Below are 14,399 nucleotides of genomic sequence, written 5' to 3'. Positions count from 1 at the left end.
TGTATGTGAATGAAATGCCTTAACAAGTACAATAGCAATCCGTCTTTACCTAACAATGATTTAAAGTTTTGGCATTTAAAAAAGACAACAAACCACCGTATCCTTCAATTGTATTTTAAGCTCCCGCTTTCATCCCATTTTACTTTTTCCTAAATAAAAATCCTGATAAGAGTAAATCTACTGTGTGGATAAAAGTTACAATTCAGATCAAACCATCTTCTCCCATCTGATATATGAACTACTGGCTGGCTGTTTGTCTGCCTTTGGTTATGACACTATTCTTTAACACAGACTAGAAGAACCTGATGAGCCTTGTTCAGCGAGTCAAACCTGTCCTAACAGACAGATTAACTAATTTCTTATGCAGATTATTTATGCTCAGGATGCCTTTCATTGTTTACACTGAACTCTTCTTTCTTTTTTTAAAGGGAGATACTGTGTCACATACACATTATTTTTACCATGCAGAATGCCTCAAATACTTCCCTACCACTCTTTTAGCGCCACACAAAAAGTTCTGGGTTTAAACTATTTATTTTTAAAGTAATAGCATGATAGGACCTGCATGTTTATCTAAAGATCTTTACTTTATGAGAGAGATTTTAGTCTGTGAGGTTTCCTCTACACATGGTAGGCAGCTGTCAGAAGCAGTGAGCAGGGCGAGGGGTCACCGCAGCTGCTCTGCTAAATCACAGGGTTCCATCAACATCGCAGAAATCCTGCAGAGTGGGAGCTGGGAGACCATGGATTAGAGTACATTGGAGTGTGTATATAAGGTCACATCATGTCTATCAAAGTGATATCAAACTGGTACGCCATACAATACATTTTACTGTGTTCTCTGTTCAAAGAAAATAAAAGGAAACTGGACATGTGTGTAGCAGACCACAGTTTAACACAAAATTTCACATTGTCCTTTCAAGTGGATTTACTAAATTTGCAAAGATGTGTTGAATATGTACATTTATATATATATATATATATACACACAGTAGTGATGTGTTGACTGATAACTACTTTTCATAAACTATTCAGGTTAAACATGAATGAGATCAAAATAATTTTTATTAATTACATAGTAGAAGAGACTATTAAGAGAAATCAGATAACGTTCCCTGAATGCTATACACTAGGATACATAAACATCTGTCATTGTACACATATGTCAATAGTTTCCCATAAAATGCTTATTAGCTTGAAACTTCACTTTTGTAAGTAGCTTTATCTTCTCAAAATAACCCTCAGATTCAGATAGATAGGTAGCAAACACATAGTTCTGATGCATGGGTAGACACAAGTCAGCCTCAAACCAGCCTGTTTCAGAGGACGGCTATAGGACATGGCATGCTATATCTGTTATGTTGTAGATAATCCACAGAGTACGGGTGTTTGTAATTCTCATTGTTAGGGTGTTTCAACCAAATGCACAAAACCATGTTCTCCGATCAAAAAACAAATGGTACAGCGCCAACATCTTGTATGCAGAGAAGGAAATGGGTAGGGCAACACAGAATTTATTTTGGCTGAAGTGTTGAACAAATGAGATGACTAGACAGTAGACAATGTCTTGTACTCCTGGCAATCTTGAGCAAGCTGAAAGCTGGTGGAAGTATTCAGACAAGAAGGTTTTATCAAACCACATCTGTCTGCAAAGTTAAAAAGTTGATGACATTATAACAATTTAATGCCATTTCAAAATAGTTTCCACAAATTTACAATTACTGGTAATCACTTTCAGCAACAGAAAATACGAAAATAGGTGCAAAGATGAAAACACTATGAAAGCATCCTGATTACCAACTGTTCAGTTGTGAAGTATGAACTGCTGAAAGAATCCAAATCATATGATTTAGAAGAAAGTCTCTCAAATATCTGAACCAACAGATACTTTTTCTATAAAAAAATTCTCAATTTTTACTATTTAATCTCTTTCTGTGAAGTACTCATCATGGGCATGTGGACCACTTCAAGATTTGCTGACCTTGGCAAAGTTTGCAAAGTTCTCAAAAAAAAAAAAAAATGTTACCACCTTAAGCAGAAGTAAATTACAAAATTACAAACCTCCTGTTCTCTTTACCATAAATACCAACACCCACTTGCATAGTAAACCCTTTAATCTCTTCGTCACAAAACCCTTCATGCCTGGCATTCAGTCACACATGCATTTGCAGTTATTTTTCACAGCAGATTATCATCCTGCCCTCGCCCCTTCATTGCTCAACCTCCCCGGACAAACACATCCTCACTTCACTGACACATACCCACCTCCACCTCATCTCTACCCACACTGAAGCCCTGTCTTCTTAACCACTGGCCCAAATACAAATGGGGCACTGAGAGATTTGTTCTCAGCCACCAGACTCAGACTGAAGGGCTTGTCTATCTTTGGACTTCTCCAGTTTTGTTTTATTTGAAGCAGGATGCTCTGATTCTAGACTCTTTTTTTTTATTGGGAGAGTCTTACCCTTACACTGGACAAGCACGAGTTGGCATGATTACATTGAAAAATAAATGTGGACAAACACTCCTGGCAGTGCCAAGACCTTTCCTCAGCTCTGCCACTGTTGACCAGGGTATGGCCTCCCACCTCTACAACTTTTTACACGGCTCACTGCTTTATAAGCACTGACCTTGTTGGAAGGATTCCAACAAAGGGTAAAACCAATACACCCAATGCCGTAAGTGACATTCTTACTACCAAAAAGAAGTGCTGCATCTCTCAGTCTACTTGCCAAATATACTTAAATGCTTTACAAGTGTTTTCTCAATGTTAAGTGAATTTTCTTCACAGATGTATAAATAAATGAAAAGGATTAAGGACAGTTTGTGGCAGATATGAGAGAAAGTGCAAAGTTTCCCACAGCTTTCAGCCCTGTGACTACTCTACTAAGACATGCTCTTTCAAAATGGAGGAGCAATGAGTTGTAAACAAACATATCTGAAAAATATTTTTGCACCAAAATTATGAGAAATTTTGTCATCAATTTCACTTTGAAATCTTTCCTGCATCCTCTAGTGCAAAGCCACAATTCAGTACATATTTTTTTCCCACCACTTCCTTCTTCCAGCATAATTCACGGGCTAGAGATCAATTTCCTACAGCCTGAACAGCACAGTGGGAGATGAGAAGTCACATGGAGACAGCACAGAGCTTGTGTACCTGAACCCCCAGCTTCCACAACCAGTTCTGTGCCAGTTCTGGGCCTACAACTGATAACTATTTCCCTTTTTTTTCCATGGGGCGTAGCAATTTTTCTACTGGGTAGATCGGCCAGCTGCATAATCAATACATGCAAACCAAAAGGCCCTGAGAGTCATCCCATAAGCATGATAATTACATCCAAAATACTGTAATTAAGAGCAGGCACCACTACGAGTTCCACAGAACCAGCCACCGAAGGGATGATTCAGAGCACAGCCCTCAGCTTGGCTCCCAGCGTTGGCTGTAGCCCTGGACTGGGATACACACTTGTGTTGAGCTCAACACGTGTTGAAAACTGAACCAGGGAGCTGGACAAGCTGCACGTTTGCTCAGCAGGTTGCCCTCACTGTGTGTCACTGCAGGCTGGTGGTGCGGGGAGTTTGCATTAGTTAGTCATGGAGTACACGATTCAGAAAGCTTCACTGTCCCATGCTATCAAGCTTTTATAAGTCACAGCAAATCAACCAAATGATTCAAAGATCAGCTGCCAAAGTGTGCTCTAAATGAAGAAGTCTGTAATTAGCATCAGAAATCTACTATTAAGAACTTTCCAATAATTCTATATTAAAAATGTCCTGGTTATAATTATTATGTTAGGCTGGTAACATAATTGTGTATGTAATTATTAACCATATTAGAGGAGTAGGGCAAACAGTAGCTAGCTTAGAGTAGTTAGCTCACAATTAGCTCATAATGATTTCATTATTTGGCACATTGTTTTCTTACACAAAGCTCTTATGATTTCATTTCTGAAATTACAGAGAGAATTGCTGATTGAGAATCTCTGCATGAGCCTGGAATTTATGCACTTGTTTCATTGAAAAATAAATAAAACTAAATTGTGTACTTATGCACATATAGGCCAGGCCCACTGAGATCTTCAGGACAAAGATATTCAGGCTTTCAAAACAGAGATACAGCCACTAACAAAATAATCTCTACCTGCAAAACAGTCTTGCCTTCCCTTTACAATATATGTAATAAATTAGGAATGCAGCAAAATATTTTGACAGCAATCCTCACCTTTGTAATAGATTTTCTAAATTCTTTATGGCACTTTATTTTATTATTATTAATTATTAATATTACTATTATTATTATTGTTACAAAAAAAATAGCTGTACTTTTGGAAAACATTCCAAATGTTTTGATTACACAAGGAGAAAAGCAAAACCTTTTAGCAGTATCTTTAGAAAAGTATAAAATAATACTTGCACACATTTAGATTTTTTTCAGGAACATCCTTACACTTTGCTAAATAACAACAAAGAACCACACTCTTTTTCCCCCCCCTTTTTTTTCCTTTGCATTTTCTTCGATGGTTCCTCACTGTTTTCTCTATCTGCTCTTCTAATTTGGCAAGAGCTACTGCAGCATGTCTGGGAGAGTCAGTAAGGAAAAGGAAGTCCTGCAGTGACAGAGCTTCTCTGCATTCTGACAGTGCAAGACGCAGGCTCTAAGTAATTCAGTTTGGGACCAGAAATGGCAATTCTATGTATGTAAAAATACCTCAGCTCTGAGGTCAAATGGTTCACATTCCTAAGAACTTGCAACCAGATCTCTGTTGCAACTGCTAAGTGGAATTTCCACATTTTGAAATGAGTTCATCACTTGATTTCAACTATAGGAGTAAGAAATATTAGTATGCACAGAACTTGTTTCACCATCTTTAAAAACAAACAAGCAACAAAAAATAAACAAACAAAAAACCCAACAACCTTGACAGTCACTATTTTAGATTATTTGGTAGTTATTTCATTTTCATATACATTTCAGTGCACATTGCCTGATAGAAAGTAGGAGGTAAAAGAAGCGGTCATGACACATACATTAGAAGCATAAGATAACTTTATAAAATCTGTTTCATATATAAGATAGTGGTAGGATGAGGCCTTATGGTGTTATCAACAGGAATAGGGATAATACTATTAATCAGAAATGGCAAGGCAAGAAAAAAAGGTATGTTATCCAAAGAGAGCACTGGAAAACCATGTGACCAAATATTTTGTTTATATATCACATGCACATATAATTAGATTTTTTTTTTTTAAAGTATATAAACAGTACCACATTTCCATTTTGACCCTTATACTTTAGACAATCTCAACCCCATGAGTGCAATGGATTGTCTGAATGCTGAATCCATCTGCAAGCTCTGCCCACCCCTCAGTGCGTGTGTGGACACAACTTTCACATAGGGTACTTCCAGCCCCTGGGGAGGAGAGGATTTTTCAGCATAGCTTACTGTCCCTTCTGGACTGTTACAAGACAAAGGCTGATGACAGGAAAAGGAATAATACTTCCAAAAGAAAGGAACTGCTTAATTTAAGTCCACGGAATACAAGTTCACATTTAGAAATACATGCTATTTAGCATGCAATTTCTTTTCAGCTAGATAAAGCCCCCCCCTTTTTTTTTTTTTAAACTAACAAAATGTCTTAAGTCTGGAAGCAATCAAACCAAATGTGAATGTGAAGTAAAACTCCAAAAACGCTTGCAACACAACTCTGGCCTATTGCAATGCTGTTATTCCAGTCCCAGCTTCTGCTGGAACTGCCAGAATGAAGCTGCACAGGAATCATTGAAGAGCAATCACAAAAATACCTTTTTCCCCACTGTCCCTCAAGCAGCATGAATCAAATAACTGCTGCTCAGCTGTCTGTCTTTTAAATAAAAATATTTTCATCGTTGTATATGTATCAATGGCAGGTTGGTGGGTGTTTCGCCTCTGTTGTTTTGATTTTCACACTCCTAGCCTTGGATTGCCAGGCAGCACTGTGGTGATCAAGGCTCTGCCATGTTTTATAAACTTTACTCGTTTTCTTTAGGTACAGGAGAAAGTGCCCAGAGGAATATCTAGCTTCTTTTCTCTTGCTTAACACACAAAAAAGCATCAGAAAACAGTAATTGTACAGATCTGACAGAAAACCAGTGAAGACGTATTGTTATTTCACGTGACATTTCAGATATTTTCAGGGACGTGGCCTATACCTATGACAGGAATGAACACTCAGTGCTGTTGTTTTTCTTCTATCTTATGCTACTATCATAAATATTGTAAAGGAAAAAAATATCCATAAATGGTTTTCTTGTCAAAAACACTTGTGTCTTTCCCACAGAGGGAAAAGCTTAGCACGGAGTGCTAAATGATTCAGAGGAAGATGAGAAATAGAAACAATTTGGTGGAAGAAGATGTGGGAGCAGTTATGTGATCTGCTGGAAAACTCCAGATTCAATCTTTAAAAGTTTCCATACTTGCAAATGGCAACTGTCAGGAACAAGATACTTGTTTAGATGGACTTTCAGTTTGCCTCAGTATGGATGCTTTGATATCTGTACAGGCCTTGAAAACTCTGTTTTGGGAGGCAGTTAACCTTGACACCCTGAGACTGTTCAGGTAAACCATCTGTCTGGCAAAGTCATTTGGGTACTTTTTAAGAAATATAGTTCTTAGCCCTAGAACACTATTTTAAAGTTGTACTGTAGTGATCTACAGGTATTCTTAAATTAAATTTCTTTTTTAATTGCATATATTTTTTTTATTAATCCTTAACTTCAGTTCTTCCTGAGTTTCAGCTCATTAACTCCTTGATTGTAATGACTAGGAAATACATAATCCTAGGATTTGATTCAATCTCAGTACGTGCCCTACAAATTCCATTTTTCTGCAGTAAAATCCAGCCGTTTATGATAAGAATGCATATTTACAATAGTAGATAAAAACACTTATCTTAGAGCACTAAGCAAAAACTAAGAACTGTCCTGATCATCCATGATAGACCCTCAGTTCTTCTGCAAAGAAAATCAGTCAACAGTAATTAAATATTGTCCACTACTGTGTAACATCTCCGTAGATGTCCAGTTATTTCCCTTCATTCCCACAAATGCAATGCAATCTTTTCAGTGTGTACCTATCTAACCGATGCTTTCAAGTACTTCTCCAGGTAAATGAGCCAAGGCATGCCCACACTGCCTCCCTCCCAGGCTAGGGATGCTGGAAGGGCAGCACGCAGAGGTGCTTGCACGATCAGCCCCACTCTCAAGAATGTGAATGTTGGAAGCTGGAGACAAAATCAAGCCTTAGAAGTGGCATACAAAGTTTAAGTAGATTCTTTTACTTATATGGCAAAGCTGGGAAACAAGCTTTTTGTACATATTTTCTCCCATTATACCTCCTCTCCTCCCTCCCCCAACAAATACTGTCGCTTGTGAGGACAGTAGATGGGAACAGTTGAGGGAAATGTTCCTATATATGGAAGAGCCTCTGAGTTAAAGATAGCTCTGGATGACAGATCATGTTAAATTCTCATCATGCCCAGCCTCCTTGCAGTTACAGTAGTAGAGATTAAGTGATGAAGGAAAAACCCGCTATTTAATTCCAGGGGCTTCCTGACAGGAAAAAATACTTCAGAAACCGAGAAAGAGCCCTAAATTCCCAGCTATTTCCTCCAGTGATATCACCCATAATGTTAGCCTACAGTTTTCAGTGAACCTGACACCTGAGCAAGTATTCTATGTTTTTAGTTAACAGCGATTCAAAGGTGCCAGATAATATTTGTCAAAAATGGTGCTGGTTTTCATTTAAGAGAGCTATCTCCACAGCCAAATGACTGCTAGATCAGTATTGCGCTGGAGCCGTAATTCAAACCACAAGCCTATAATATGTTGTTTCTACTGCCAACATATAATGTTTGCTGAATATTAAATAAAGTGTTCACAGACTTTAACACTATATACAAGCATTTTCCTTAAACGGATAAGGCCACCGATAAGCAGTGTGACTGCCATTTTTATTGGCAGTCATAAGGCACGTGTTTAAAGACTTAATCTTTACAATCTGGTTCTACACAGACAGGTCTTATCCACCCACTTCATCATTTTTAAATTAGATGTATTTTCTATAATAAATATTTCTACCATGTGCATTTATTTGTATTAGGGTTAAAGATTTATCATCTCTTAAGGATGACAATTTATTAAATCTTTCTTTTCCTATTAAGTTCCTATGCCACTTAAAGACATAATGAAGAATACTCCTCCCAAGAAATATTTTAAGGGAAAAACATATATATACTTAAATTTTAAGTCAAATGAAAGAGGTTTTGCCGTGTGTAACCAAAAATCATACAGGTCCATTCTCAATCTCTGTACCAAGCTTATGGAAATTGGCACAGATGAAGACGGTGCTGTTCTGCTTCTGCTTTCCATTCTGTAGGAAGTGAAGAATGTCTGGTTGGTCTGCACAGCTGCAAAGCTATTATTTCTCCTCACCTCCTACCTGTCACCCAATCTGCCTCCAAGGCTCTGCACAAGATGACCCCAAGGAGCACAACTCATTGGTGCAAGGGCAGGCAACATTTGGCTTGAACTCCTGCATCATGGATTTGACTCCTGCTCTGAGAAAAGCAATTCTCTCTACCATATTCTTCTTGGTTGGTTGGTAAAGGCTTTCTCTTTAAAGATGCAGCCTCTGTACTCTACCCATGACACCAAGCTCAGCAAAGCTGGCCCCGGGAGATGTAAAATGCACTTTTCTCTTTGTGAGAGGGAAACCCTGTTGCTACCCCCTTGGGTTTCCCTCTGAAAGTGTAACAGAAGGAAGGCTTTCGGCTGACAGAGGCTTCAAGGCAGCTCACGCCCCCAGCAGCCATATGGAACCAGGACTAAATCAGCATCCACAGCCCCCCCAGCCTTCTCCCTTGCATCAGCAGCTACCTCCTCTGGTGGTCTTTCCATAGGGGCCATAAAAACACAGCATGGTAAATGCAGGATGAATATCTAAAGGTATGTGTGCACAGGCATGCATTCAAGATGTACATTTCACAGCTGAATTTAAAAACTGGCAAAGCCAGAATGTAAAACACATTGAGGATTTTGGTTAGCTTTATCTAGTATAAAGAAACACTCAGGGAAATAGCACTCAGGGACTCCTTTTGAAACTCCTGCAGCTTCTATCCAGAGTCTTGGTTTCAGCTATTCTCTCAGTCTCTCCATTGCTAACTTCAAGGAACCCATAAACACATGTAGTGGGAACAGAGGGTAGGACCAAGAAAAAAACTGGACCAACTTCCACTCACATCGCAGGCAAACGGGAAAGGAAAAAGCAATCCAAGTATCAAAGCAATTTACTGTGTAGCTTAATGGCAGAATGGCAGTCTCATAATTTCCTAAATGTTTTATAAACAGATAATTATTATTATTATTTAATAGGAAGCTGAGTATATTGTACATAGTTTAGTTACAAGATGAACAGATTTCTTAGCCTTTTTAGAGTGGATAAAATAAAAACTTACTATGTGCTAGAAGCTTCTTTCTTTGCTGACAGGAACCAACTACACTTTTGCCCCCTCTTAAACAAACCAGTGTACTTTTCACTCCATAAATCTCATATTACTTCCTTCCTTTTCATTTATTTTGAACTAGAAGGAGGAGTTTTTAACAGAAGTGCTCTATAGCAGCAGAAGGAAAACAGCAAATGAGGATGGAAGCTGCATAAGGAAAGTAAATCAAAAGTAATAAAATCATGCAGATCCAGCAAGCTTTGTGGGGGGAAATGAAGTCAAAGTTGACTGAATCCAGAGCTGGAGAAACATTACACATGAGAAAACACCATTAAAAATAGGCTACTCTCTTAACAGATGATATGGGAAATGAAGCAATAATTTATAACAAAGATAGGAAAAAACCTGCCACGCTTGCAAATTTCAAATGAGATGCAAGTTTGAATAACAACTGATAATGAAATGCAAACACACAATCTTAAGGGTAGAACACCATGGAACAATTTAATTAAAAGGAAAACAATATGCTCTGCAACAGAGGATCAGAAATAACATACTGCCTGATGTTCCTGTTCATCTAATCAGGTAGTTATTTATCAGATAGGGTAAGCAATGCATTCTGGGGCTTGAAAAGTTGTGCACAAAGGTTTGAACTTGACCTGAAAAATAACAGTAATGATGCAAATCTTTTCAAGAAATGATTTTAAGAAAATCTTTCAGCTGACTTTAGGTTACACAAGTATAAAACAAATCGAAATGTCTGTGGTCATAAGAACTTCCGCTATGCATGTATAATTTTTAGAAGTAGCTTTACTTTCAAAAGTAAAGTATTAACATTTACTGTTAATAAAATATGGCTATTTTTTTCCAGATTCCTAATAATGGTCTTAAAAATATTTGCACAGTTCTGCAGGTCTTTAAAAAAATCACATCCTGGAAACCTCCTATAACCATGATATTAAGCAGTGCAATGAAAGGGTAGCTTAGTTTATGTTAAAGGATATTAACTACAGTAAAAGATATTGTAGAAGAAAAAGGCCTGCAGATTTGCAAATGAGTTTCACACATGATTTATAAATGCAAATGTGAATAGTAGGTGATAATGAAATACAAGCAAGTGCATGCACATGACAGATCAGATATCCTGGGGAGGAGGGGGAAGCGATCTGCACGAAATGTAATTTTTAAGACTCGGGAATGTCAAGTACTTGGACCCAAATAGTACAAGAAAGCAGCATCTTAACAGAGTGGAATTATAGGAAAATAGCATCTGGGTAACACCAAATGGTATCTAGAAAGTAAAGGCAAAGTATGTATTAGCAATTAAGAGAGAAAATACAGTAGTAAGATACATTAAAAATAAAGGTATCACACTTAAGTCTGAAAGAGAGAGGAATAGTTATATTGCTCACTAATTTTAGCCAAGGTTACAAAACCTCACAAAGTCCATAAAAGAAGACAATGTATGTGTATGAATATAACAATTCCCTCTAATTCATGGCTTAAGTTAGTGGATATTCTTAGTTTGCCATTACAAGGAAAATACAGATACACACAGGAGATGTACATGGAACACAGAACTGGAAGCTTCCAGATTAAATTGAGTATTAGTTGCACAGGGCTTTATTAAAAAAATGAATTACTAAAATGGAGCACTAGTTAATACAATAAAGATAAAAAGGTTAAAGTATATACAACTATCTGCACTTTAGAACTTGATGCCTCATGCAGAGCATATGTGGAGATTGAAAAGAAGCCTCAGATAATCCTCAGGCAAGTATGATTGCCGGACAACTTTGGCAGTTGACTTTTTAGGGCAGCTTTAAATCAATTAAAATCAGAAATCTGCCTGAAACTGGGCTATGTAAGGGCTGGATATCTGGGCTACTCTCCTTTCATATATCCCATGCAGCTAAACCAAACCAGAGAATTCATCATAATGTTTTAGGTGACACATGGAAAGACATTTTATACACAGTTATAGCAACATTACAAGCCAAACATGAAATGTAAGAACAAAGAAAAAGTGATTCTTGTAATGAATATACAAAGCATGTAAAGTATCTCTATAAAATATATAATAGACTGTCAGTACTGCACATGCACCTTGAGCTACTGAGATCTCTCCAGGACATTACAAGGAAGGCATTCAGAAAAGGGTATCCTTCTTTCACACAAGCTGGATGCACCATGCCCATGACATTCAAAGGGTTAATTACACAGCTGAGTGTCTGCTCCATTTACTGATAAGCACAGAATGTTGTAATTTTTTGGATTTATGAATTGATAGGGTCAGTCAGCATCTGACGCACAACGGCTCCTGTCTAGATCTATCCCTTACCTGCTGGGCAGAGACAATTCCTCTCTCACTTGGAACCCCGAAGCCCTTTAAGCCGCTTGCTCTGTAACCTTGGCAGCTGGGCTGAGCACAATTCTTCATTTTTTTTGCAACTGGGCCTCTCTAAACAAAAACTACGCAGCCTTGTTAGCCAACAACTGAGCGTGAAATCACTACATTGCAATCCCCCACTCTAAGAGTCAATCAATTTTTTTCATTACAGATTTGTACGCTAGGGTCAACAAGAAGAAAAAGCACATGGAACGAAATGGAAATAACAGCAGAGAGCTACAAAATCTATTCCAAGCTGTAAGATTATTTTCATTATAATGATGTGCAGTTTGGAAAAAAAAATGCACTTGATACAATTTATAAAAATGAAGAAAACCTAGTGGTTAATACTGCCCTTCAAATTCTGGCTCACATGAGACTGGAGATAACAAAGCAATTGGTGCAGCCTGCATTGCCATATCTTGATGATACAATGCTTTACGTTTAAAAGATCTATTTATTTAAAAACATTGCATTATTTTACATTAAGCAGAGAGTAAACTTAAGTGACAGGTTTAAACTGCTAAGTTTTCTGGGTGAAATTTTCATTGCATTAATTAATAAGAAGGAGAATTAGATATAGGCTTGGGGCTAAGCTGATATATTCGAGCTTGAGAATCAGGGCCAGTCTTCTCCACAACACAGTTGTGACTTTGACCCATTTCCAACAAAGCTTTTGCATATTAGTATCCACTGCACCATCCTTTTGCTTGACCCATTCTGAAAAATGCTTGATGCAGCCTGAAATAGATCCAAACCTGCCTGAAGTTGTTGGTAATGTAAAGGTGGCGCTACAGAGTGCAATCTTCACCCTGGCCACTTTTTTGATGGCCACATAATAAACCCTAATATGAGGCCTGATGAAAAGTCAGGACAATTTTCAGGAAAACCACAAATGTGCTACATATTGTTTAGGAAGAACAGGACAAGTATCCTGCCTTTTTAGTTTGATTGTTTGTATATATATATATATTACAGTTTTTCTTTTGCTGTTTTGTTAGAGAACATACTTACATTTTTTGCAACTTCTGCATAATCAAACATTTCTCAGATTTATTTATTTATTTATTTATTATTTATTTATTTTTCTGTATTTGAAAAGAACCATCCCCATGTACCTTCAAAGACTCTTACTCCCAGGAATTATTCTTGCAATAAGCCAAATAGTGTCTTTGTACCATTTCTGAGCCAGTACTTTACAATGTGTGTTGAACCTCACATTGTTGAACCCATACACTCTTGGTGGAGTATCTCTGTCTCCTATTAATATTAATATGATATAATGGTCTTGATCTGGAGAACAGCCATCACAGAGGGATTTAGAGCTGTATTGAATATAGTCCTGAACACCATTTTACCCTATTCAAGTTGTTTTCTGGAAACCCTGAGGTTGAAGTCTCTCCTGATATAAACAGCTTGGAAACAGTGAATTTATTATAGGTCTACACTGCTATTTCTATTTCTTCTACCATAACAGAATCCACTCACTTGTCCAAAGAAGGTCACCCATCTCACTGTTGGGTGGGAATTTGCCTCTTCACTTGTAACTTCCATTCTCAGTCTCTCTCCTAAATCCCAAACAACCCCTTTCTCCTCCAACCCTGTTCTACAGAGTTCAAAAAGCCAAAATACCAAGACTGAAAAAAAAATATATATAAAATTGCTGATTTTTAATTTACAGAAGCCTAAAGTGTTGACATATTTAAAATGGCTTTTGCAAAACTAACTGTTCTCCATGTTTGCAGTAAACAGGAAAAGTAATAATGGACTTGAACTGCAGCAGAAGCAGCCAAGCAGGAAAGTTTCTCTTAATGTCTAACAGTATGGATAGCAAAGCTCTGGAAAAGACTGCCCGGGGGAGGATGTGGAATCTCTGTTATTGGATGTTTTTAAAAACAGGTTAGTCAAACATCTGTCAGAATGACACAGATACAGCTGATCCTGCCTTGGGGAAGGCAGGGTAGACTAGATGACCTCTCGAGGCTCTTCCTGCCCTATTTTCTATGATTCAGTGATTCAGCACATAGCTTTGAAACACCCTGGGGCTTGATTCCTTTCTCACCTCATGTTATTTTTAAACTGGTGCAACTTCACTGACTTCAGTAGAGCTTTTCCTCCCTGTCCTGCAGTAAGTGTGAGAAGAAACAGAACTCATTTCTTACACAAATGGAGACTGGATCGATCTACCTTCCCACTGTGCAGGTCAGCTGGTTTCCCGAGATTACTTCCCCAACCCTCCAGCCCTCCCCCCCCTTTTTTTTTTTAACCACTCTAAGGCTGGTAATATCAGTGATTTAATTCAACACTTCAACACTTGTACTGTTTTAGTAAAAATGCAGCAAAGGCAAAAAATATTTTGAATATAAGAAATTTGAGTAAAGAGTCATTCTAATTTTCAGCAACTGTCAATTTTTTTCTCAATGCATTTCTTTTCATACACAGAGATAGAACCTAAGACTCAAATCCACCTCACCTACTGGAGGAAGCCACAGTAGACAGCAAAAAACGGAGGAAATGACACAGGATA

Source organism: Netta rufina, assembly GCF_964035555.1.
Source record: "Netta rufina genome assembly, chromosome: 2".
Taxonomy (NCBI): Eukaryota; Metazoa; Chordata; class Aves; order Anseriformes; family Anatidae; genus Netta; species Netta rufina.
The sequence above is the reverse complement of the archived record's forward strand: the minus strand, read 5'-3'. Positions refer to the sequence as shown.